Genomic DNA, 26,848 nt, shown 5'->3' with positions numbered 1-26,848 from the left:
ATTACCTTTAATTTTACCTTTATAAAAGTCTGCAGAAGGGTTTTGACATGTATTTAGAGGTAATGGGGTGACTTCTAAACTATAACTTCTGTAACACTAAAAGAAAATGTTAGAAGGAGGAAGAAGAAGAAGAAGAAAAATGTAACAGCAGAGGAACTGCAAAACATTTCCATTGTTAGCAATTTCCAAGGATGTGCAAAAAAGAGAATAGTAAAAAGCACTCAGGGGTCTTTTATTATATTGAACTTTAAGAAAAATTATTTTATACTTATATTTAAAAGGCTGAGAAAAGCAGATAAAGAGAGAGAAGCTAGAATAAGAAAATTATTTTTTGGAGAGTTAAACTGTTTTTATCAAATCTACTTAAAATTTGAAGAAAATACTTTATTAGAAATAAAATAAGACAATTAAAAAGTGATGTATGGATGTCCCAAAGGAGATTTTGGTAAACAGGATCTTCATCTAGAGTTACAGGGAAAAAATTAAGTGAAATATGTCTCCAAGACCAATTTTTAGCAAATGTATAAATAATTGAAGCAGCACTAAAAATTTTATATTTAACTTGATTATTTTGGTGATATTGCATATGTAAACATGGGACCTGAGTCATCCAACAGTCATAAAACACATTTCTGTAGTGAAAAAAAAAAAAAAAAAGATGTGGCCAGTTATTTAGACTTCAAAATGTCTACATGGATCTAGAAAACAGAATTTGAACCTGCTTAGGAGGATGAAGATGAGTGCTTAAGAGAGGAGAGAGGAAGAAAGAAGTCAGAAGAAACTCAAGGAATTGTATCACAATGACCTTTATACTTGTTTGCTTTCTCTCCTGAGATGGTAAACTCTGAGCGTGGTAGTTTTTATCCTGGGCATAGTTTTGCATTGCACTTGGCACCATTTTGCCACAAAATCTGCCAACATAATGAACTAAGGATCTGTGGTGGCAAAAATTAAGCTAGTTGGTAGAGAAACAAAATATATTAAAAAAATGCAGTAAAAATTAGGTGTGAGAATAGAAGTAAGGTATTCAAGAGCTAGGGTTCTAATAAGAATGGGGTGTTTTTTTTGTTTTGAAATCCAAGATGGGTCACCTACTCTGTAATCAAGAATCACTATTTTCATTTTTCCAAGAATATCCAAATTGTAAATGGACACAATAATGTCTCTCTACAGGGCTGGTAGGAACTTGAAGTAATATAAGTAATATAAATGCTGCTATAGAGTAAATGCTCACAAAGTATTAAGTGTTATTTTTATGAACTGTAATTTCTACAATAAATGTCATAAGGAGTACAAAAAATTCTGAAGTTTTCTCCCCAAATAAAGTATATTAAAAATACTAAGAAGTATTTTGTGTCATGAAAAATTTGGGATTTCAAAAACATGTCCATTTCCATTCTGAAAATTATGATATCTTAGAAATTGTACTATTCCAATATTGTAACAGGACTACTGTATCTACAGGGTCTGGCACATAATAAGTATTCAATAAATAATCTGTTGAATATGGGAGGTTCCTTCACTGCCATCTTAAAACTCGAGCATTTTCCTGAAAAGATTTCCCTTATTTTCCTTTTTCTTAACTAATTCATATATTCTTTGAGAATATATTATATTCTTCATATAGTCTTTGAGAAAAAGGTTGTTTGAGGAGTCATTGGTGAGAAGAAAATCTACTAGAAAAATACAATATTCTATCTTTTGGTCCATCACTGCAAGTTTCTACAAGGTACATTTCACTTTACGATTATGATAATCCTTCTCTTAGGAATCTAAAGGATGGTTCAAGCTTGCGTGTGCATTTGTACATTTGTGTGTGAGTGTTGTAAGGAAGCAAATTCAAGAAGATTATGTAATTTGGAAGAAGAACAGATACTTTGATTTTTTTTTTTTTCTTTTCTAAGAACCAGGGTGTTGCCTTTTCTAATACCAGGTTGAGAAATCTTCCTGCAGCTGTATGGGATGCTCCTCATATAATCACAGAGCACATAATGACAATGTGAAAATGTGCTTTCAGCAAGAACATCAGAGATGGAACACAAAACATGTTTAATAACAGGTAGAAATTGGTTCTTTGGGACATTTATTACACTGAAAGTGTCTAAAAAGCAATTTATTTGCCCGGTATCATACAATAAGTCTTTTTTTTTTGGTCTCTGCTATCCTAAACTTTTTGAAGGGTCTAGTTTAATAGTTCTTAGTATGATGCCACCATACTCTTGAGGAATGAATGTTTCAAAAAAGAATGCCATCTAGAATAACTCTCAGTAGCAGAGAATATGTGTTTATGTGCACTTAATGCATTTAGTGCATAATGAAAAAACTATTCCAGATGAATTTGATTCTTACTCCCAAGAAATCATTACTCTCTCTCACTCACCACTAAATTCATGACTATGGCTTATGGTGATACTGCCAGTTGTTCATTCAACATCTAGTCAACTTTCCCTTTCCCCAGTATGTGAAATCTTACTAAACACTACATTTTCTAGTTTCTCTTCTGAAACAGGTGGCCAAATCACATTTTTAGTGAATGGAGTTTATCAAAGTCTGGTGCACCTTTCTGAAAGAAATTGTGCTTTTTTTTTTTTTTTTTTTAAATTTGGTTCTACACTTCTTCTCTTGACTGGAATTCAACATGAGTTTGGAATGGAAGTAAATATCTTAAAGCCATGAGAACCAATGTTGCTTGATAAAGAATAATTTTGGTGAAGCAGAAGGAGTCTGGGTTGTTGAAATTTTTTCAAGCAGCCAAATCCATGCTGGAATGCCCTAACTGGAGACTTCCTGTTATTTGAAGTAAATAAACTGGCTTCTGACTACCATGGAAGGTTTTCTATGTTACGCAGATGAAGACGTATCTATTACATAAGGCACTACTGTGTGTTTATAGATATGGAGACTTAGTCCCAAAGTATTTCATCATTTGTATCAAGTGGTCTATGTACTAATAACTACTATATTTGTATCTCCATCTTGAAACTATTAATTGAATTTCTGGTTGTCATATCCAACTGTTTACTTGGTATGGTCATGTGATTGTCTAGGAGCATTATAAAGCCCAACATGAAACCTCATAATTCCACTTATGCAGGAGCAGAAGCTGTTCCTCCACTACAGTCCGGCAATTCTTGTTACTGACTAACCACCCATGCTGTTGTGGAGGCCAAAAATCTTGAGATCACTCTTCATTACCTGCATTACCTTCATTACCTTTACTCATTGATTCACATGTACCAACTTACCTGTTGACTCTCCTCTAGAAAATATTCTGAAAAAAAAATACATATATATTCTACTATAACCATTTTTCCATGACTTTCATTGCCATCACCATGATTCAAACCACTAGCACCTCTTTTATGAATTATTTTAAAATCCCCTAAATTTTATTCCTATTTCCAGCCTATCCTTCCAATGTTTGAAACAACAGGGATAGTACTACAGAGTAAATCAGTAATGTCATTTCACTGCTCACAATCATCTTATTCAAACTAAAAATCAAAGTACTTGCAATTACAAGATCTACAAGATGTCATCCTCTTACTATTCCTATCACATTATTTTCTAACATTCTCTACCTCTCTCACTCCATTCTAAAGAAATTTATTGGTGAGTGCCTCTAAAAGGTTAAAATAAATGTGTTACTTCTACTCTTTTGGATTTTCAAAGATGTCCTCATTTCAATTATTTCACTCTTTTGCAATCAAAGCTATAATTTAGTAGGTTGAAAATTTAAGTAAGTACTGTATATCAACCCATATGATGATAGATTTTCTTTTGTTTTCATCAATTCCAGCGCTGTACTACAAAGCTTGACACTTTTTTTTTTTTTTGGAAGATTTTATTTATACATTTGAAAGAGTGAGAGAAAGCATGAGAGGGGAGGTCAGAGGGAGAAGCAGACTCCCTGTGGAGCTGGGAGCCTGAGGCGGGACTTGATCCTGGGACTCTGGATCACAACTTGAGCTGAAGGCAGTCGTTTAACCAACTGAGCCACCCAGGCGCCCTAGCTTGAGACTTTTTAATATGTCCACAGAAATTCCCCGTTTGTCTTCATCTTTAGGGACTAGTCTGCATCTGCTTCAAGTTACTCAACACTGTCTATAATCAGTAGCTACCTTATCTTGTGGTCTTCTGGTCCCTAATATTCTTTATAACTTTCTATGGTAGCAGCAACCTATGGCTCCAGTAGGTAATATATTAATTATTTCATCACTGAACTTTATGCTATCACTTTCCATTCTAGAAAATGAATAAAATATGTTTTTTTTAACCCATTCTTAAAGAGATAATTCCAAATACTGTATATTCCCTGAGGATTTATGGCTAATATTCCATTCTCCCATACTCATTTCTGATTCATTTGAGATTCTTTGGTTGTAAGTTTACGAAAGATTATCAGAAGTCTAAAAAACTCATTCAAAGACCATAAGATCAGGTTTACAAATCAGCAACAAAGCAGGACTAAGCAAAGAGCATTATGGAGTATTCAGAATGGTTTCCTAGTAGGAACAATCTTGTTAAGTCTTCATCATGGAAGGAAAGAAGGAAGGAAGGAAGGATGGACGGAAGGAAGGAAAAGAAAGAAAGAAATCTAAACATTACTTAGTGGGTCAGTTGCTCAAAATTCAAAGACCCAAAGGAGAGGATTCTGTTAGTTCAACCTAGTTACAGATCAACCTCTGGTTCTGATCCTAGTGAAAGAACATATGTATCTGGCTCTCTGGCATCCATAATAGAGGGTTTTATCATCCCACCCAAATGGAGGACAGAATTACCAAAGGATATAAGCCTGCTGCTTAGAGGGGGTGAAAAAAAATTGGGGTGATCAAAAGATACCAAAGAACTACCATAGAGATCCTATTCAACACTGGTGTCATAAACAGCACATGGCTACTATTAAAATTACTATTTTAGTCTTGCTGGTTAAGAGTTTCCTCTTCTTGGGGCACCTGGGTGGCTCAGTTGGCTAAGTGTCTGCCTTTGGCTCAGGTCATGATCCCAGGTCCTGAGATCAAGCCCCATGTCGAGCGCTCTGCTTGGTGGGGAGCTTGCTTCTTCCTCTCCTTCTGCCTGTCACTCTGCTTGCTTGTGCTCTGTCAAATAAATAGATAAAATCTTAAAAAAAAAAAAAAGAATTTCCTCATTTATGTTATATTACTTCTTAATACTTGAAACCTTCTCTATGGGAGAACAAGCAAATATAATTTTTATAGAGACTAAAAGAAGACATGGCCAAAACAAAATGTGGTTTAAAAACCTGCAGGAATTAAAAAAAAAAAATTTTTTTTAAGATTTTATTTATTTATTTGACAGACAAAGATCACAGCAGGCAGAGAGGCAGGCAGAGAGAGAGGAGGGAGCAGGCTCCCTGCTGAGCAGAGAGCCCGATGCGGGGCTCTATTCCAGGACCCTGAGATCATGATCTGAGCTGAAGGCAGAGGCTTTAACCCACTGAGCCACCCAGGCGCCCTGAAAATCTTTTTTTCATAGCAAAGTATACAATGTGAATAAAAGTGCCATCCTGAGAAGTGTCAGTATATGAAAGTCTGTTATTATTTCCAATCAGGGAAAATAGTTAATGTAAAACAAATAGCTGATGAAACTCTTATCATATATTAACTAATGGAACTATTGCTATGTATTTTTAGATTTATATATTCTATTCTTTCATAATTACTTTCACTTATGTCTGTTTTTTTCCTTAATCCATGTAATCTACTAGAGCCACAAAAAGTTAAATAAACGACTCTGCTTACTCTCTCCACTTTGAAAAGGCAAAAAACAAAACAAACAAAACCATAACCAAAACCAAAACAAAAAACCTCATAGAAAATTGGAAACATTAATTTTATGCTAACAGGACTCATAATCATACTTAATTTTTGATATCTTTATTAAACTGAGCAATTTGGGGTAGAGATTTTGAAGGACAAAGGTTTGACCCCTATAGCCAGACCCACTGAACTTTTCCTTAAAAACACTCTCATCTTACTAAAGACAAATAGCAGGAGTGAGGAATGATGTTATATAAGCAAACAAAATATGTCTCCTATTGTCAAATTTTACCTATAGGAACAAGTAGAAAACACGATCATTTCCAGAAAGTATTTGATAAAATTATAATGTCTTAAACTAACATAATGGCTCTTCCTGTCCTCCTGTGGATCTTTAGTCTTTTGAAGCCCACAGATCTTCTCTTATTTTTACCACTATAAAGATGTTTATTTTTTATCCTAATTGCATAAGAAAAATAGGATCCCCAAATGAAGTAAAACCAATGATTCTTCATTGTTTCATAAATATAATCATAGAATATCTAACTTATCTATCTTTACAATATGAAGAACTGACACCAATTTATTCATTGACCTGACACACTCTAGTAAATATATTCTGTTGTTTTTTTAAAAAAAGGCTAAATAAAGAGTTAAAAATATTTGAAAAGATGGGAAATTTGATTCTGATCATTATATTCTGTTTAGTAAGTTCAAAGAAGGGAGAACTTCAGTTAATACATGTAAAGTCTATCAAAGATTATCTGTTTCAGATGAGCAAAGGAAAGGTATCAGTCATTTTAAAAAAGGGTAAGTCAGGTGGAGGCATATAGAGAGTGTCATAGAAATGACAGAGGTTTGGTTGTATGCAAATTAAATTCTTGAGGTTTACTTTCTTTATGAAAAAAAATAGTGTCATTTGACTCATTGTGTTTTTATGTGGAGATATATATATATATATACATATATATAATATCGTATATAAGAGAATATACTGAATATCTGTGATCAACACAGGAGACGAGTTCTCTAATCTTCCTTCCTTCTAATCTGTGTTGTTTTGCAAAAGCTGCAAAGATAAAGTAACAATTCTCAGTCACCCCTGGAATTCTGGATATGATGCATATTTGGTAAATTCATGCATTTGCTCAGTATTTGATGGAAGTCAGAGGTCATCTTTCTGCTGCTGGGAAATTTTGACCATCTGCGCTTTCCTGGATATATTTGATTTTTCTGTGGCAGTATTAGCAGACATGTAGCATAACGTCACTGGCTTTCTGTATGTCTGACAAGACACAGAGCTGCAGTTAGTGACAAAGGTCTGCAGAGGTATGGCATGGTCTGGAGCTGGAACAGCTGCTGATCATGGTGACTTCCAGCTTTTATGGGGTTCCTGACTGTGGCAGTGCCCTTGTGATTACTCCAGCTGCCAGCTGTAGGAATAGCTTCCCAATTCCCTGTCCAGTTCTCAAACGTAGAAAAGACAGTGGCTTTCTTTGTGGGTTGGTAGTCATTCATGACCATCCAACAGAGACTTTACTACTTATACCCTCAAATAAAATCCCTTTTTAAGTGCCTTATGGGGATAAACGTGCTCTGAAAAGGAACCTGGATCCACACAGTGCTGAGCAGATACTGAAGCACGATTGATAATGAATGGCAGTGTTAAACCTGTAAAAGCATTACATGTGTATACAAAAGAAGGTTCATTTAAAATTGTAAGTGCCCTGGGTTATGACATTGGGGAGGGTATGTGCTATGGTGAGTGCTGTGAATTATGTAAGACTGATGAATCACACATGTACCCCTGAAGTAAATAATATGTTATATGTTAATTTAAACAATTAAAAAAATTGTAAGTGCAACAAAATTCTTCAAGAAGTTCTGAATGAACTTATTAAGTTTAAAAATCTCCAACTATTCTCTTTCCCTTTATCAAATCAAACATTATATACTAAAATATAATTGAACAGTGGATGCAGTATAAATTAATTCTGTCTGAATATAAATTTTGGTTCTAATCATTATACAATTGTACGTAGGTGTTCTTTTTAGCAAATCCAGATAAGGAAGTTACCTATGTGTATAGTCTATTGAAAGTTCTCTGAAGAACGGTTTGATAGGTTGAATGGTTGATATAAACATTTAAGTAACATGCTCTCAAACATACATAGAGTGAGATAAGTTGTATCAAATTCAAATGCAATGTAGAAATATAACTTTAATAAAGAAGTTAAATCTGAGCAACTTATATATTGAAACCAACTATGTCCTTTTTCTCTAAAGAAGTTTACATTAACTTATGGCTACACGTGTGTAGTCTACATTTGATTGCTCCCACGTTATTTGAAAGTCTCAAAACAACACTGAATGTGCTTAAAAACACGTGTTGCTGCTAATGTCCCTTGGGAAAACAACTATAGTAAGTCGCCTTGTGGTCATCAAGAAGAAAGTCAGCTTAAACAGCAATAACCGGCATATGTATAATAAAGACAAGAAAACTGAAAGTTTTTGGCTTCTGCCTCCAGCAAAGTAACAGGAAATGAACAGTTCAGGACATATGGGCAGACTAAATATTCCACTCTAATCTTTGCCTAAATCAAGAATTATTGCACAGGATACACTTCATGCTGTTCATTTAAAGCAGTTATAATCACCAATATTGCAATGTGTCGTTTCTATAAGCAATGCTTTTGTATCCGGTTATTAAAGACAAATGGCTTTCATTGTTTTATGTACTTTCAGACTACTACTCAAGTTTCATATATTCTAAAATTCCTAAAAATAAGGCAGATATATACTTTTTGGTTCATTACATTTATACGATGAAAATATAATCTAAAATCTTGTAAGTTCCATCAAAGCCTGCATCCTGAATCATTGATGTAAAATTTTAAATTGGATAGGATCTTGCAGCTTATCATGCCCTTCCCCCTTCCCCTGAAAACACGAACAATTTCAGAATAGGCAATTAATTAAGAGATCTAATGAAGATCAAACCTATTGTGGGTTCATCAGCGATTTTCTTAAGTAGGTCACAATTATGGGCATTTATCTAGAAACATATATTTTCTTTACCTCTCTATATTTATCTCCACCTAGTGTCTTACATATAAGTTCATAGGAGGTATTTTTGCACAGCTAAACTCTGTTACAGCAATGCACAGGGATTTTTTTTTTTTTAATTTTAACTTCTATAGCCACAACTTTTGAAGTTAAGGCTATGTAAAGAGAGAGAAAATCTTATGCATCTGAAACCTGAATGGATTTACCCACTGTCCTAATCAAGGGCTAGTGCTGGTCTTCCCTTTGTCCCCACTGTGGGGGGGGACAAGAACTCTATCTTGTTTTGGATCTTCCGCTCTGAACCAGAGTACAGGTAATCAAGGAAAAGACACGAGTAGTCTGTGCAAGGTAGTTAGAAAAGGCTCAGGAGAATGTTGGAGAAAAGGCAAGTTCTCTTTTTGCTAGACAATTTGGGTACCAAATGGGACACTCTGAATAGACAAGAAGGCAACTAATGGGGTTCTGAGTTCCTCAACACTGGATGGGAAAAGATGGTCTGCAGACCTTGGTCTGCTTCTGTCAGAAGCAGATGTGCAGAGATGGTGCTCAGATGGGCAGAGATGGTGCTCAGCTGTTCTGAATATTGACTCCACTATTTTCTCCAGGACTCACTAGGGCCAGCCCTTTAATACGATGACCTCTAGACACATTCTAAGGACAGAATTTCCCTTCCTGTCCAGGTGACATTTACCTCTTCTCCCCAAGGAGCAGATAGAAGTGATTTTGCTCCCCCAATTCTCTTTTTAATCTACTACCAAACTCCATCCTGGAGAAAAGCTAGAGCTTTGGAGGGAAGGGGGTTGGAGAGATGGATGAGCCTTGTGGTGGGTATTAAAGAGGACATGTATTACATGGAGCACTGGGTGTGGTGCATAAACAATGAATCTTGGAACACTGAAAAAATAAAATTAAATAAGTAAATAAACAAAATGAAAAGCATATCTGGGGGGGGGGCACCTGGGTGGCTCAGTCAGTTGGGTGTCTGCCTTCTGCTCAAGTCATGATTCTGAGGCTGAGCCCCACATAGGGCTCCCTGCTCAGTGGGGAGCCTGCTTCTCCCTCTTCCTTTCCCTCTGTCACTCCCCTGCTTATGTTTGCTCTCTCAAATAAATAAATACAATTTAAAAATAATAAAAGGCATATCTGTGAAATACAAAAGTATTTGTGTTCTTGTTTGTAGGGTCTTTTCATACTAATAATTTTTCATGCTAATAATACTGACGTTTCTCCAGTATTGATGATGCTAAGAGACTATAAGATGCTGAATGATGATGAATCCAAAAAAAAAAAACACAAAAAAACAAAACATGGTGATTAATATTTCAAGACACATTTCTCTGTCTATATGAGTAGAAAATTTCTTTTTGTTAACCTAAAGCCACTGAGGATTGTGAAACTCCCACTTCAGCCACAGAAGGATTAACTTTCATTTATAGATATTCTATAGCAGAATTTGGTGGAAGTCATCAGCAGGACATTCATCTTGAAGAAGATGGCATCTTCATGTTCTCATGGATTTAGGAACTAGCTCATAGAAATAGCCTAAGGTCCTGAAATGTTTTTAGGAAATGGTGACTTTAGTCACTATGTTTACAGTGATTTCTGACAAAGAGATTAAAACTTTTTCATGACTGTTCTATCAATACAGACAGAAGCAGTGTTAAGCTTGACAAGAAATAGTGTGAGTAATTGAAACCGGTAAGAAGACAATGCAGAAGTGATTAGTTTGTGTGAAATAGAGAGATGAGTACCAAGGTGTGCACATAACCATGGCTTCTTAAACAACTCACCAATATTCTGGTGAGGCACATATCAGGATCATGTTATGAGTGCCCACTTTTCTATCTTCCCACGTGTCAGTTATTAGAGGCTCTCCCGACCACAGACCCATTTAATCTTTTTAACAGTATTCTGCATCTGTAAGAATCTGTAGATCTCCTCCATACTTGAGATTACTGAACTATAACACAAAGTAGTCAAGATCACCCAGCAAATGTAAAAACCCAAATCCTCCACATATTCTCCAGACTCCAGGTTTAATGCTGTTGGCATGACCTCACAACTGCCTCTGGAACCACGAGTACCACGAGAACACGTGCTGCGTGCCATCTGTCCCTGACAAGAGACTCGCATCAAGTAATAATCATAGACATGTTGACCATGTACCACAAACTCCTGCAAGCACTTTGCATGCATTATTTTTATTTAATCCTTTGAGTAATCTAAAAAGACCGTCACCATTGTCTGTTGAAGGAAACTGAAGCTAAAAATGGTTCAGTAACTTCCTAAGGTCACATACTTATGCCTATGGTATGTGAGACATAGGCAGTCTACCTCCATACACTTACTGTGAAACATTAAGTTATAGACCAAAAGATAATGTTGAAAATGTCCACTGTCTTCCTTCCTAGACTTTCGGGGAGCATTTGTATTATTATATGCATTGTCATATGTGTTCTCTCCACAAACTTTTTTTTTTTTTTTTACCAAACTTATGAATGAAATAATTGCCAATTTCATTAGAAAAAGATTGGATTTAAGAATATATGTTGCACTAATTTCACCTATAGTCTGTAAGTGTATGGACTCCAGATGTAATTATGCTAAATGCAGATAGTGTATTAGATTTGGTAGCTTTGCTTATGTAGGTACTTATTATTTTTCCATGTCTGTATTTCCTTAATACTATAAGATATAATGATTAGGGGCTCCTGGGTAGCTCAATGGGTTAAAGCCTCTGTCTTCAGCTCAGGTCATGATCCCAGGGTCCTGGGATCAAGCCCCACATCGGAGTCTCTGCTCAGTTGGGAGCCTGCTTCTCCATCTCTCTCTCTGCTGCCTCTCTGCCTACTTGTGATCTGTCAAATAAATTCTTTAAAAAAATAAAAAAAGATATAATGATTAATTATTGCAAGGCAAACATTTTCTGTTGCAAATTGGAACCCCAGGGAAGCATACTCTGAGTCAAGAGATTATCCTGCAGTAAGCATATGAGGGAGTAGTACCCTTGGTACCAACACCTGTGGAAACAGAGTTGCTGAGGGAGAATTTGACTTTGATGCAGCGACAACAAAGATCTCAGTCTGCCTCAAGAGGGTCACTGAAGCCATTTGGCTCTTCAGATGTGGCAGGCAGAGCGGACTTTCATACTCCTACAACAAGCAGTCATTAGATACAGGCTACCCACAAGAAGGAGGCATGGCCGCGGACCAGGCAGCAATCCATAGGGAAGAAAATTTCCAACAGGACTGAGGGCTGCGGGCCAGCAGTACTCACAAAGCTGGAGCAGTAAGGCTAGGTTTCTCATTCTTTGAAATGGGAGCTACAAATAAGTAAAGGGTCAAATCTAGAACAAATTAATAAACGTGACAAGAAATGCCTTCCTTAAAAAAAAAAAAAAGATAAAAGGAGGAGAGGAATGCCTTCCTTAAAACAGAACATCAACTAACAGATTTAGAAAGGATGATATAATGAGAAAATCACCATGTGGCAGCCATCATATTAACCACTGATTCAAATAACAACCATCAAGGGATTCTAAAACTAGGGAATATGGTTTTGGTAAGAATTACATTATTCACGTAGCTTCACATTAGATCCCCCCAAATACTTAAAAATTGCAAGGTGAAAAGAGTTCATTCATACTGGCTAAGACTGGCACCATTATTCAAGTGATCAGAGATAAAATAACTTTGATTGGTTACTTGATATTATGTACTACCTCACAGGCGTAAGAAGATGGCAACACTTCTGTACTATTTCTACCAGATAAAGCATCACCTGAAATTATACTTGAAGAAATATTAGACTAATCCAAATTGAGAGAAATTCTACAAAGAAATTGGCCTGTAATTTTCAAAATTGTTAAATTTATGAAGATCAAGAAAGGTCAGAACCATCCCAAATGAGGGATACTGAAGAGAAATGAAAGTTAAAGGCAATAATTGAGAGTTGGATCCTTTTGCTATAAAATACATAATTGGACAGTTGGTAAAATTTCAGTGAGGCCCCCTGGTGAGGGACAGATATATGAGAATTCTTTGTACTACTCTTTCACTTTATCAGTAAGTTTGAAATATGTCAAATAAAAAGTAAAAATTTAAGAAAGAAAAAAACAGATGTAGTCTTTTGAGTTCCTAGGATAAAATAAATGACAATTATAAATCAAAGCAAAAATACTTTTGGCTTGCAAAATTCTTTGAAAATTTGTTGATTATTTGCAGTTAACCACATTAATGGAGTCAAGTCTTATTTATGCCTGATTCTAAAAGGAAATAATTTATAATTCATAAGAAGTGGATACGCACTCACTTTTAATTCCATTTTCAGATTCACTCTGTTCTGTTTCCCAATCCCATGGCATCTTGAGATATGAAATGTATATGAAGAAAGGTTTTGTTGCTAATTTGTTTGTGAGTACTATTTCCTTTGATATTTTATGACCTACTACATCGTTAATATGATCAGCACAGAGCTTTCAGTATTAGATGTTATTTAAAAATTTATATAAGTTGAAAAAACTTCCTATTATCATAGTACAGGAAATAGGAAGCATTATAAAGCAAATGGTTGAGGCAACAGAGAAATAAGGAATAAGAAGCAAAACAAGAGAGCCACTATATAGTGCTCGCTTCGGCAGCACATATACTAAAGAGAGCCACTATATATGTATATGAATATATTAAATATGTATATTCATTCATAACCATTCAACCTATGGGAGAACATATCTTTAACAGAAAATGAGAGAAGTTAGAGAATATTATTTTTTCTAAGTATAATTTTACTAGTATATAACCTTCATTTTGTTACCATTAGGCCTTGAGAGCCCTGGGCTATTGCAAAAACAAACCCATTCTTCAACTGTTAATATAATTGGATAGAATCAAAACAATTTATTCATAACCTTGACTTTTATCACCCTTTGAAGAGATTCCTTAAGAGGCTCTGACTGAGCATGTTGCATGCATTATCATATTTAATTCTCAAACACTGTAGAGAACATATATATTATTACCTCTATGTTACTGAGGATTAGAGATAATAGTAGTTGCGCAGTCTGACCAAGGTCACACAGTAGTACAGCAAATGATTGCACATGGGCAGAATTATTCCTGAACAGTTTCCTTAACCCCACATAGGGGAATAAATGTCTGTGTTGATTTGAAACTAACAAAATGATTTTACATTTCTTGCCCACTTTTGCATGAATCTTTGTGTCTTTTGGTCACTTTGGTTTTCAAAGGCTTAATATTCTATATGTTATTGAACTTTATAAATATGCATCATACTCCTAGTACAGACATTAATTTCAAGAAATAAAAGGTGATGCAATTTGAGCAAGATAAATTTATTGAGAGCATAGTAAATATGGAAATCTTCCACATTTAGATACAAAAACTTTTAATATATGTGCTATTGTATAATGTTATTTATAACGTACAATATTTTATATATCATTATATAATACATTATGTATAAATAAATGTTGTTTTATTGTATATAGCAACATATATAGGTATATATATACACACACACACACACACACACACACATACATATACAGATAGGTAGATGTTTCAATATAAGGAATTAGGTCTGTGTACATTTTACACATGTGTGCTTTTTTTTTTTCACACGTGTGCTTTTTAAGATACCTACAACAGCAGATCTCCTACACAAATTTAGACCGCTGGAGTTAAAGGGCATACAGAAAGCCAAGACTAGATCATCACTTTATGACTTACCAAGTTTTGGTGGTAGGATTTTTTTCCCCTCTCAAATAATATAACTACATGTTTCTAGAGGGAATTTAACATTTAATGGTAGAGAGTTGGCTTGTTCTTTTCCTAAGTAAACAGAGAACCTCTCAGCCTTTCTTCAGATTCATGACCACCATTCTACATGTGGTGTTCTGCAATTCAACAGCCTTTTGCCAGAAAGAATGCAATTACATACAATTTCCCATTTGGATTCCGATCTATTGACATAAGGTAGAGGTACCGGACAGGTAAATTCTAATCATAATTTCAGAGGGCTTAAGTCTTATTTCAGATTTGGAACTAGAAGGAACTATATAAAAATCCGGTCATCCTCTTATAGTTAGGTCTGTTAACTCTTGAGTAACTATTATGGCCAAGCTTCATAAAGTAAAGTAGAGACTGAACAAAGCAGAGGAAAAAAGATTTCTTTTTGCATGTAGCATCTTCACTGAACTCTCATTTCTCCATATTGTCCATAAATGGTGTTCATTTAATGTTTGAGTGTCCAGGATGGATTTGCCAGACACTGTGAAACCCTAATGCTTCGACATCCACCTAAGCAGCTGACGTCAGCTTTCGCGGTCTGCGGAAGACGTACTGCCTTTGTGAAAGAGCTGTTCTTCAGGACTGAAAAGAGACTGAGGAATCAATTGTGAATGGACTTGGGAAGCTTTGTTTGTTCAGTTCATAAACAGTTTGAAAAGTTTGAATCTTGCCCAGAACACTTCAGCTTAGAGTAAGCTGTGTAAAATTTGTAAAAACAAGCTTAGTTTTCACATTGTCCCTCACTGTTGCAGTATGACAAATATTTTTCTTTTGATATTTAAAAATATTTTTTTTGGCTGTGTCACACAGATATGCTGTGAAATATCTCTGTTTGCCTTTGATGATCAAAAAGTCATGCATACTGTATAAAATATTTTCCTAACGAGTGCAAATTTTACCGAAGAACAAACTTGTTATGTTCATTTAAGAGTGCCTTGAATTTTTTAAAAAGACCTATTTTCTAGAACAGCTCTAGGTTTACAGAAAAATTGAGAAGATTAATCTAGAGAATCCCCACTTAGCCAATGTCCAGTTTCCCATTTTATTAACAATGCATATTACCATGGTAAACTTGCTATAACTAGTAAACCAGGGTTGATTCATTATTACTAATTAAAGTCCACAGTTATTCAGATTTCCTCAGTTTTTACCTAATGTCTATTTATGATCCAGGACCCTGCCCAGGATATAACATCACATTCACTTTTCAGGTGTTCTTAGTCTCCTTTCGGTTGTTCTAGTTTGTCAGACTTCCCTTGTTTTTGATGCCCATGAGAATCTTAAGGAGTACTAGTCAAGCATTTTGTAAAATGTCCCTCATGGAGAATTGTCTGATGTTTCTCTCATTATTAGATTGTAGGTATGGATTTCAGGGATGAAAAAATCACAGAGGTAATTACCATTTTCAACACATTCTACATGGATACACAGTATCAGTATAATTTATCAAATGTTACTATTCACCTTGATCACTTGGCTGAGATAGTATTTGTCAAGTTTCTCCACAATGTTATTCTTTCTTTTCCCCCATTTCTAAATTGAAATTTTTAGAAGTGAGTCTCTACAGTTTACCTTTAATGAGGGAGGATTTACTCCTTGAGGACAGAGTACTTCCATACTTTATTATTTTCTCTGTTAGGGAGATCTGTCTCTTCTTTATCACTTGTTTACTTATTCAATAATTTACTTTTATCAGTATGAACTCATGAATATTTATTTATTGCATGGGGTTTCAGTCTAATACTGTCTTATCTTCTTGCTCAAATTCTGCCAGCTTTGGCCATTGGAGGCTCTTCTGTTTGACTCCAATGTCCCTCTACCATGTACCCATCAGTGTAGGGGTAGGCTTTGCTACTGTTTCAGCACTGACTTTCTTCCTGTTATTACAAGAAGATCAAGGCTCATCTTAAATCTTTTCTGCCCCAGTCCTAGAATCAGTTGTTTATTTAGAGAATCCTGTTGTTAGAAATCAAGATTTGGGGGCACCTAGGTGGCTCAGACGGTTCAGTATCTGACTCTTCTTTTCGGCTCAGGTCACGATCTCAGGGTTGTGAGATTGAGCCCCGTGAAGGGCTCCATGCTCAGTGGGGAGATTCTCTCTCTCCCTCTGCCCCTCTCTCTGCTTGTGTTTTCTTTCTCTCAAATAAATAAATAAATCTTCAAAAAAAAAAAAAAAAGAATAAAGATCTATTTACATTTGTTGCTACTGGTTTAAAATAGCTTCTAGGCCCTTTTAGCTGATAGAGGAAAGAAATTTGTTTGTATACTAACCTGTACATACACGTATTTATAGATACTGCTATATGTAACCATCTCTATGCATATTGAGCTAAATATGAATTCATACTATGTCTCTAACCCTAAAACACTACCACGTGGATCATTTTACCTTTCTTTCTTTGATTTACCGTGAACTCACACTATAACATAAAGACAACCCTACAATACACACTACAACACAAACACTATTTGCTGTTTACTTAATTGTTTAGTTCCATTATTTATATATAACAGTATCAGATGAGAAACAACTTTATCAACTAGAATACCGTGAGACTGTCTTGTTTGCCTCCAGTTATGGGCTTCACTCATTTTCTAAGTGACTTGGCTCATCACCTGTGTCCACACTCCCGCTCATATTCAGTGATTTTGTTTCATGTATTTGTGATGCACTTAGATCCTCTTATCAAAGCCTGGGTTCCTTCCTTGAATTTCCTCAACTTCCCCCCAATTTTTTTTTTTTTTTACTTGTATACATTGATGTTAACTTTTGTGCTGTTAAAATTATATAGGTTTTCCGGGGTTGGAAATTGAGGAGTGGAAATTCATCCTTTCACCTCCTTACATGTGGGTTTTCAATAATTGATTCAAGGTGGAGTTTAAGTTTTGGGCAGGGGGTGCATGTTGACTGATAACTTACGAACTAATGGGCTCTGATTGATGAGTAGCTACTCATTTGAGTTCCTTCCATTTGACCTAATTTAACTGGTGAAATTTAAATTAAATTTATGAGCTCATCTTCAAAACTTTTGCTAAAAGCTTTTCAGCTGTTCTAAATGGGACTTAATAACAGGATGTATATAAGAAGATTGCATCAGTGGATGAGAGATATTTAATCTCTTGTTTGCTTAATAAGTTGTAAAAGTTGTAAAATAAATTGGGAAAAATAAATTGTCAAAAATTTGACATATGCATATCATATTTCCATGACAGGATCACACAGAATGGTGTTATTGCCATAAACAAACAAACACAAAACAAACAAAAAAATCCCAAATACCACGTTCTAGTTTACCCTCTCCTCCCCCCTAGAACTTCTGACCTTTTAATCTTTTTTAGTTTTTTCCTTTCTGGAATGTCATATAGTTGGAATAAAACAATATGTAGCTTTTTCTGACTGGATTCATTCACTAATCACTCTGCATTTAAGGGTTATTTTGTCTTTTCATAGCTTAATGGCTCATTTATTTTATTACAGAATATGACTCCAATATCTATTGTATCACAGACTGTTTATCCATTCAGCTACTGAAGGATACACTGGTTGCTTGCAGTTTTTGGCAATTGTGAATAAAACTGCTACCTACATTTACACGCCATTACGTGTGTGTGTGTGTGTGTGTGTGTAAGTTGAGTAAATACCTGGGTGTGTGACTGCTGAATTATGAAATAAGATGATGTTTATTTTTTAGGAAATGGACAAACTATGGTCCTATTCTAATGCATAGGAGAAAAATGTCCAGTCTCTTACCATTATTTATGATTTGTAAATAGATGTACTTTATCAAATTGAAGATACTCTCTATTCCTAGTTCGTTGAAATTTTTAAAAAAAAGATCACTAATGGGTATTAGATTATGTCAAATGTATTTTCTGCATCTATTGATACGATCATATGATGTTTCTTCTTTACTCTTTTGATGTAGAGGATTATATTAACTGAATTTCTCTGTCAAACCAGTCTTTCCTACTTAAGATGAACCCCATTTGGGTGCTTCAACATATTACATATTGTTGGATTCAATCCGCTAATACTTAGTTGAGGATTTTTGCATCTTTATAGAGATTAATCTTAGTTTTCCTTTCTTCTAATTATTTTATCTATTTTTTGCATTAGAGTAAGGACCTAAATTCTGACTCCTCCCAGTCAGAAGCTCCCTTCTCTGTAGGGAAAACAAGTCATCCATAGGAGAAGTAGAAGACAAATGACTTTTTTGCCATTGGATAATTTTTATTGTTTTGATTAAGTCCTTATCTTTTTACTAATAATCAATCCAGCAATGCCATTAAGACAGGCATGATGAAATGTTGACTGTTTGACATGACTTTTTTATCAATAGGTTTATCACCTGATCATATTACACTAGTTATTGTTGTCATCATCATTATTATAGATATGCTTTATATGAAATGTTTCATGAAATATGAGGAAAGGTAAATTTGATTTAAGTGTGCTTCTTTCAACTTGTGTATATTCTCTGGGGACTTATCAGTATTTGTGTTCTATAAACCAATGATACACTTCTGAACACATAATTGCAGACAACATGATCCCTCTACCAAACATATAATTTCTCACTATACCACATATGTTTTATCTTTCAGAATAATATAATCTTTAGTGGTACTTTGAAATTTTGCTTTTTTAAAAAATCAGATTTGCCACTTGTATGCTTAATATTCAATTTTTGAGCTCATAGCTTATTTTAGTAATGAGTAGAGCACACTAGCTTGCAATACACATTAAAAGTCTTCTAAGGTTTTAAATAGGGCAACTTTCTTCCAGAAAATTTACTTCATGTTTGCTCCCAGCGCTGAAATGAAGAGAAAGGTCAAGGAGCAACTCACACTATTATTTCTTGTCAATAACAGTAAAGATAGTTTTCTACTTCTTTAAATGTACTTCTGACTCTCTTTCACATAGTAATTTTAATTTTCCTTGGGGGAAAACTAAACGGTTTTTCCATATTAGTTACATTTTAACATTTTTTTTTTCAGAATTGTGATGTTTCTTTTCCTGTTCCTGGTTTTAAAAGTACGTTGGAAGTTACCATTTGTCAGTGAATGATCCTTTTAATTTGATCTGTATGCTTGTTTGTATAATTAACAAGAAACCTTTTTCACACTTTTAAAGTAAACTCATTTGTGCTTTTCCAACAATTCTCGCAACCGATTTATTTTTTAAATTGGATTTTACATATACTCAGAGTCCAGAAGGGGGAGAGTCAAAATAACAAAGAACATTGCATTGAATGTTGCTGAATATTTGTATTGTTGGATTAGTTTAGAAAGAAGGAGTATTTTTAAATTACTTATATTTGCTTAAAAACATAATATAGTCACTTGTAATTTTTGATGACTCTTGAGAAGTGGGTCAGATAGAGTATCTTTGGTACTGATTTTCTAATCTTGTACGCAATAAACTAATTACCCTGCAGGACTGAGGGCATTCAGTGCTGGGACCTTTCCCAGGCTCTGAGCTTCCCTCTTTCAATGTGTGCTGCCAGTCTATCAGCCATTAGCAGTGTCTCAAACAACAACCGCCAGCAATTGCAAACATCCGGCCTCTGGTGAAAGGTATAAAGGGCCAATTGATAGGAAAAAAACTTCAAAATGCCTAGAATTGCCAGAACAATGGCAATTTCATTCTTTAAGTTTAGAAAGATTTAATAGAGGGCATAAAGGGAGAAAAAAAAATTTGGACCTTATATAATATTCTATTTCAGTTTGACATTGCACAGATCATTTTTAATGTGGCATTTTAAAATGCCAGGGCAAAAGCAACTTCATTCTTTGAGTTAAAAAAAAAATGGCAAGCACAAGTATACAGAAAAAAATTTTTTTAAATGTTGAATTTATTTATCATTCCCTTTTAGTTTGAAACAATTGCACATATATTCTAATGTGACTTTTTCTAAACTTACAATTACTTCTTTATTCATGTACCATTGGAAAAAATCTTGAAAAATTTGATGTGCTGATTAATAAATAACCAAGTGGGCTTTATAGAGAAGACTAGAGATTTTTCTGGTTTGTTTGATTTTTCCTGGTTAGAGAGTAGCTAATCCTCCAGGTGGTGTTGCAGCCATCAGGTGATTTCATGGATAAATCTGTTTTCTACAACTGTGGGTTAATGTCCTTTTTAAAAATTACCTGCTTAGGTGGTGTTCTTCCACTGTTTCCTAATCAGTTACAAACTTCTACTGTCTCTTAATGAATTCTCTTCTATCATTTCTTATAGTAATCCTTAATTTAAAATAATGGAAAATGGTAATATTTTGATTATATCATTATCTTCAGTAACACATCAAATCATATAGTAGGACACATTACAATTCTTGAATAAACTATGAAAATGTTAGAAGGGAATAATCTTTATTTGCTAAAATGAATATAGTTTGAAAAATATACATTTTAAAGTTAATACTCTTTCTATTAAGCAAAAGTATTTAATGAAAGTCCGTTTAATGAAAAGTCTGACCTAACATTGGTATAGTAACATATTTGATACTCAGCCCCTTGGATATACATGTGAAAACTGAAAAAAATACAATCATTGGAGTGTCTTGCTAATGTAAGGACCTATTTAGCCAGAGGCTTCCATTAAGGTTAAACAGTAACCTTGTTGTTTAACCCTTAAACTGTCCCTGCTCCCCTTCCCCCAGGGGACTGACTTAAAAACAAACCCGGGAAACCAGTCCCAGGTAACAAAGCCCAGATAAAAGGGTGGATCAGGCCAGGTGGAGACATCTGATCAGTGGGGGGTTGCATACTGTCTCCTAGCTACCAAGGAGTATGGGCCCTGCCCTTTGGGGGCCTTTTGAGAGCCAAGTCTAACAAGGGTGATAGGCTAGATCAAATGTCTACTATAGGGTAAAACTGTAATTCAATTGGTCACTTATGTGTGACCTAACATGACTGTGGAGTTTCCTGTGTGTATTACAATCTCATTGGCCACCTATGCGTGGCCAGGCCTGACTGAATGGCCTTTGCCCTTAAAAGCTAGTCTGTGAAAGAGAGAAAGTTCACCCTCTCTTGTAAAAGGTGCGTCCCTGAATGTTCGGTGTGATTCTTGATGCTTGGCGCGGAATAAAGCTCTGCTTGACCTTCGCTTTATATCAGTCTTGCTCCTTTAATCACGGACCCATTTTTGGGGGGACCTAACAGCTAACAATTAACTTCTAGTTATTTGAGGTGAAATGTTGGTTTAAATGGCTCACCTCTTTTTCAGACAGGTTCAGAGTTCAACCTTTTTACTACATTATACATAGGGAAAAGCTGGCCTCAAACCCCCAAAACCAAGCAGAAAAAGCCACAGGAATCCTATAATCATTACATTACTTCACATACAATTCTAGCATTTAATGTGAGACCATTGGACTGTTCTGATATTTCATTTGTTTAATTTAATGAAGAAAGAGAATAAATTGAGTAATTACCAAGATGTGCTCAAATGTAGTACCTTTTTCAAAATAGTCATTCTAAAGGCAGATATGCAATAATTGAACAGACAAGGTGAGTATAGACTAAATGATAAACTGTCCTTCTCAAATCAAGGTAGTTAGAAAATAGGAAAAAAAAAAAACCTGGAAGAAAGAAACATGGAAGTAGAACAAAAGAAAACGGGGAATATGCTGTTAACCTCTCAGCTCACTGTTCAAGACTTTGGAAATCTTGAAGAAGGGGTGTACTTTATGTAAGAATTCCATTGCAATAGGAGTTGGCTACAATTCAAATTTAGAGAAATATGACTGTATCTTTTTTTTTATCCAAAGAACATCTCAAATATTCTATAACCCAAATTATCTACAAAGAGTGCCCTCTAAATTTTGTCCCATAGATCTTCTTTCACAAATTAAACCAAGAGTTTCTCTTGCTAATTCTGCTTCCTTCTCTCTACAGCTCTACATGCCCATAATGTCTCCTACTTTTCATAAATGGAAATTTTCTATGTTCATTTTAAACAAGCAGTAGAAAATATGCTCATTTCAACAAATAAATCATCTCATATCTTGAATTTTAAAATTTGGTTGATGTCTATATAAAGGGACAGCAAATTACGGTCCATGGCCAAATCTGATCACCATCTGTTTTTTGTTTTGTTTTATGATGTGCAAGGTAAAAAAATGTTTTCCACCACTTTTAAATAAGTAAAAAACAACAAAAAAAGAAAAGGTGAATATTTAGATGTAAATGTGATAAAAACATTTACTATAAATGTTAAAACTACAAAATGCTGATAAAAGAAAATCAGAGAAGGCCCAAACAAATGGACAAACATATTGTGTTTGGAAGTGGAAGATTCAACAGAGAAAAGATGACAGTGTTCCCCCAAATTGATACTTATATATAGCTTTAAAATGATTTTTATCAAAACCAGCAAGTTTTGGTTTTGTTTTGTTTTGTTTTTCTAACAAGATTATTCTAAAATAAATATGGAGATGCAAAGGAGTGGGAGTAGTTAAAACAATTAGAATACGTAGGAGAGAGTGAGAGAACTATTTTTACTGAATTTCAAGACATTAAATATCAAAGTAATTAAACATATGTAGTATTGGTGGAGGGACAGACATATAGATCGATGGAATAAAAGAGAGAATCTAGAAATACTCACACAAATATGTCCAACCGATTTCTGACAAAAGTTCAAAAGCAACTGAGTGGAGGGAAGACAGCCTTGGAAACAAATGTGCTGGAGCCACGGGCCATCCATTCATTAAAAAAACCAAATAAACCTAAACCCAAACCAGACACCTTATTTGATTAAGTACTATATTCTTATAGGAATGTTAATATAAACTTTAGTGAACGATGCTTACCAAGTAAGATTTAAGCTTCCTTAGATTGACACTGTATATTACCATTTGGATATTTTTGAAGAGGTTGATAGTATAATTACCTAAAAGTTGTAATGTTACTAACACTTCCCCAGATTTTTCCAGATGTGTGAAGAGCTTCAGATCTCTGCTGGATGCAAATGACTCCAGTTCACCTGATGAGTTCAGTCTCACTGGTAACTCATCAATAAAAATGTAGGCCATTGCCAATGGCTGTTAATAGTGTGCTTTGCTCTTAAAAACATATTCTATGGAATTTCATAACATTGGAAATAGAATAAAGCAGGAAAATATTGGTATTACTTTCATTGCTCACCTTTTATTTTCTCTTTAACAGCTAAGAATAACAGCTCAAATTTCCAGGGGTTGAAGATTTTGTTATTGTTTTTGTTTAGCCTGAATAAACTATAATAACTTCAATTACCCAAGGAAAATATATTTTAACTGTAATGGTATAAATTTATCATTTTTTAAGAATATGATATTCATTGCAAGTAATAAAAGGTTAAAATAATAGTAAAATATTTGTATAGTAATTACCTATTTATTGGAAAATTAAAAGTGATTACTAGTAATATGAGCCTTTTCAACGTTTATTTATGTTTAATGGAGAGTCAAGTCAAATTTCATTCTCTTGGTCCAGGTTTTAGTAAATTTATTATCTTGTAAAATAGTGATGAGGCTAAAATTTTAAACTAACTTGACTAGAACTGCAAGTGACATTGCTTTGTATTTGTTTTTGTTTCAGAATTTATGGTTATATACCTTTTATATATATATATATATATATATATATATATATATATATATATATATATGTTTTCTTTCTTCTAATTTGACCTTCAGGTTTTTTTGTTTTAAAAGAGCCTGTTATTGAATTTATGATTTTTATTTTTCCATTTTTCTATTCATTAATGTTTGGTTTCTTTTCTATCACCATTTAGATTGCTTTGTTGTTCTTTTCTGGCGTCCCTGCTGAATGCTTATATATTTTCAGTGTCTCTTGCTTAATTTGGGAGTATTCATGGAGTTGAGTAGAAATATAACAGCATTCCAAAAGCCTTGCAATATGTATGTAAATGTCAGATCACCTTTTGTTCTATATGTCTCTTTACTATATATATCACATATAAATGTTTACAAGTATAATACATATGTACATATACATGTTTATATAATAATATATATATACATGTTTATAAGTATATACATGTATTTGTTTTCTACATAGTCTTATTATATTCCTGATTTCCTCTTTTCTCCAAGATTTGAGTATATGTTAACATTAATAACTGACTTAACTACTTGAAGATAATTTTATAATATTAGAGACAGAAAATACGGTTACATTATGGATTTATCACAGCATGTTTTTTGTGTGTCATATGTTTATTTCGTAGTGTTTTCTAGGCACTTGTAGAGGTAATTTGCCACTCGTTGCAAGTTAAAAAGTTTGACACACATTTGTAAAAATACAAAATTCATGTTAATATTTCAATTAATATTTATTAATTATATATAATTATAATAAATTTCTGTTGATTTAATTATTAAGATTATGTATACTATATCAGATTGTTGTCTACTTGATCTATCAAAAGTAAAGAATGTAGGGGTGCCTGGATGGCTCAGTGGATTAAGCCGCTGCCTTCAGCTTAGGTCATGATCCTAAGGTCCTGGGATGGAGCCCCACATCGGGCTCTCTGCTCTGCGGGGAGCCTGCTTCCTCCCCTCTCTCTGCCTGCCTCTCACTGACTTGTGATCTCTGTCTGTCAAATAAATAAATAATATAAATCTTTTAAAAAAAGTTAAGAATGTATATTAATGTACCTATAAAGAATGTATATTAACCTACCTAGTACCATTGTGAATCCACCAACTTCTACTTTTTTTTTCAACTGTTTCTTCTGAGGTAATTGCAGATTCACAATTCTAAGAAACAAGACAGAGATCCTGCATGTCCTTTACCCAATTTCTCTCAATGGCAATATCTTGCAAGTCTATAGTACAATATCCCAGCCAGTATATTTAGATCAACATGGTCCATATACAGAACATTTCCACCAATTCAAGGATTCTCAAAGGCTGCCCTTTTGTGGCCACACCCACTTCCTCCCACCACCACATCCTCTTTAACGGCTGACAACCAATAACTTGTTTTCTATTTCTATAATCGTACAACCATTGTACAATCTGACTATCCTCCACTCCTACATTTAATACAAAGAACAGCTTTACTACATCAGGTTCAAATCCATTAAAAACAAACTAGAGAGGGTGAGTAAGTCATGCTAGTTCTGACCATGAATTACTATAAATCTGATACTAGACTTCTTTACCTGCACTTTGTTTTCTTGGTCTTTGGCCAATTTAAACTCACTGGTTTGTTCGTTCTTTCTCTCTCTTTTTCTTTCTTTTTTTCTTTTCTTTCTTTCTTTCTTTCTTTTTTTTTTTAAACCTCTCTTACATTTGTAATTAGCTTCTGAACAGAGGTACTTCTCCTTAGGACTCACTGTGTGTTTCAATAATATTTATGTCTGAATTTCTCTCCCTCGTTTTGCATGACCCAGTCTCACTAGAGAAACCATAACCTGATCCATCTGCTCCACTCCAATTAATCTTCCCTAAAAGGAACCAAAGTAAGGCTTTACTATGTTATTTGCCAGAAGTATGCCAAGGAAAGGTTATTGGACTGGGAGTCAGAAGTACCAACTTACTAAGTTTTACCTATTTATTTAGCATAGGGCTTCTCTAAATCTTAATTTATATAATAAACATGGAAAAGTAGTAGCGTTGTATTCTTAACATTTTTAAGAGATTTATACTTTGGAAGATTTTAAGGTCTAAAAAGCCTTTAATAGGAATAAAAAAATAAGCTATAATAATATGATGTTTAATAGGAACACTGACCTTGAAGTAGAACCTTTGGAATAACGTCATTTAAGTAGCTACATATTCCACCTACATGTAAAATGTAACTTGAAGAAGTGCTCAGTTAAGTCTTGTTGGGTGTCTTATGCTCAAATTACATAATCAATGTAATAAAAAAAAAAAGATTAACTGGATGTTTTACTTACACAGTGCCAACCCAAATGAGTGGTGAAGTTTACCCAATATGATCAAATGTTTTTAAAATGTTACTTAACTTTGGTTTCCACTAACTTATTTAGTGCAAATCTCTATGTAGAGCACATAAAAGAAAGGATGATGTTTTATAAGGTTGTTGAACTAAAAAAGTTACATAATCAAGATATAATTTATTGTCCCAGTGTAATAAAATACAAAGATTTCACTGGATCTTCTTTTTTTGTCACTCGAATAAAAAGTTCTCCAACATCAAAATATATCTACCTTTCTC

The sequence above is a fragment of the Mustela erminea genome, chromosome 15 (assembly GCF_009829155.1).
Source record: "Mustela erminea isolate mMusErm1 chromosome 15, mMusErm1.Pri, whole genome shotgun sequence".
Taxonomy (NCBI): Eukaryota; Metazoa; Chordata; class Mammalia; order Carnivora; family Mustelidae; genus Mustela; species Mustela erminea.
The sequence above is the reverse complement of the archived record's forward strand: the minus strand, read 5'-3'. Positions refer to the sequence as shown.